The sequence below is a fragment of the Pygoscelis adeliae genome, unplaced genomic scaffold (genome assembly GCF_000699105.1).
Source record: "Pygoscelis adeliae isolate BGI_AS28 unplaced genomic scaffold, ASM69910v1 Scaffold103, whole genome shotgun sequence".
Taxonomy (NCBI): Eukaryota; Metazoa; Chordata; class Aves; order Sphenisciformes; family Spheniscidae; genus Pygoscelis; species Pygoscelis adeliae.
In genome coordinates this window covers 1368990-1370642 of record NW_008824723.1, presented here as the reverse complement: position 1 = coordinate 1370642, position 1653 = coordinate 1368990, and positions in this window count along the sequence as shown.

Below are 1653 nucleotides of genomic sequence, written 5' to 3'. Positions count from 1 at the left end.
AAACTGTTTTTATCTCAACCCACGAGTTTTTCTCACTTGTGCTTTTCCAATTCTCTCCCCCATCCCACCGGGTGGGGGGGGAGTGAGTGAACGGCTGTGTGGTGCTCAGTTGCCGACTGAGGTTGAACCACGACAAACAGATACTCAGTAAGTGACTAATAGCATGCTAAACTTTGAAGTCTTAGCTAAGTGATATAAAGGATTGATTGAGCATATATAAACCTTTAGACATAAACTGTTGACCAAGTCTGGGACTAGGTTTGGATCTAGCCACACCTAGACTCCTCTCTGAGAAGGATTCTAGACAGCAAGGGGGTCCTTTCTGAACCTCATGGCTCAACGGGAGGGTCTTCATGACAGTTTTGTCTGACCCTGTCCTCCATGCAGTAAATAATCAAATGTACCTTGCCATCGAATCTTGTTAAATCACTGTTGCATTTACCATTGAACTCTAACTCACTATTTTATATCAATAAAGTGTATTGTTGCTTCTCTCTTACAAGTGAAGTGCAGTCTCGCTCCCCATCCACGATATCAGGCTACCCACTCCCTCCACCCACAATGCACATGGAGACCGGTGGATAGTTATGCAGGACCCCATGAGAAAGGGATTGAGCAGCATGGTGACCCTCAGAGCTGTCTATTTCCTACACTTTCCCCGCTAATCAGGAGATTCATCTGCCCTTACCAAGAGCTCTGATCATCTTCCAATAACAGTTACAGCTGCAGGAATAGCAATATATCCACATAAACATCTCCTTCCTCTAGCTTCCCAAAACAGATTATATCCAGCTGAGATGCTGATAAGAGAGTGTTCAGTCCTTCCCTGTGCCTAGGATATGATTTTCTGCAAACTGCCCAGGACAGAAATGGGAAAATTATCCTTGTGGAAAAGTTAATTCCAGTCTTCTGAAATTAGGAACCAAAGAGTTTGCTGAAAGTCTGTTGTTTATGAAGACACAGGTGTGTACAAGTACGTTGGTCTATGTAGTACAAGAATTTTCAGAGCATTTTAAAGTGCCATGGAGATGAGAGAAGGTCTCTCTTGGCCTCACAGGAGGCCATCTGGGAGCCCCTTAAGACCTCTTCAGTCTCTGCATCTGCAGGTCCACATGTGTCAAGGCTGCAAATTGGAGCAGCCAACAACAGAGGTGCTTCGATGTGTATCGGCTGGCAACAGCCTGAGAGCTTTATCCAGCTCAGAACTGGCATGCAGATCTGTGGCCGCTGCCTCCAACTCAGTGTGCCTCCACGCAAGGGCTCCATGGTGTGCTGGGGTGCGGGTCACTTAAGCGTCAGCAGCACACCAATACAACCCAGCATCCACTCCTATGAGCGCAGGGTTGTCCTCTCCCCCTGTCTTGTAACCCCGGTAAGATTGAAAATGCTCTTTGTAGGGAAGTGATGAAAAATGACACCTCGAAAGCAGTCTAAGACACCAGTCTTCATTTTCAAAAAAGTGTTACAAGCAGAAAAAATGGTAGCACATCAGAATAGACCTGTTACTGACAGTCACAGTGCTTTTGAGTGTCTAAGTTTGCAAAATGCAAGGGTGAGATTAACAGGGACATAGTTTCAAGTAGTGTGCATGAATGTGTAATGTGTATGTATGCTTGTGTTCAGATTTCTAAAATAGAAAAATAGCAGAAAATA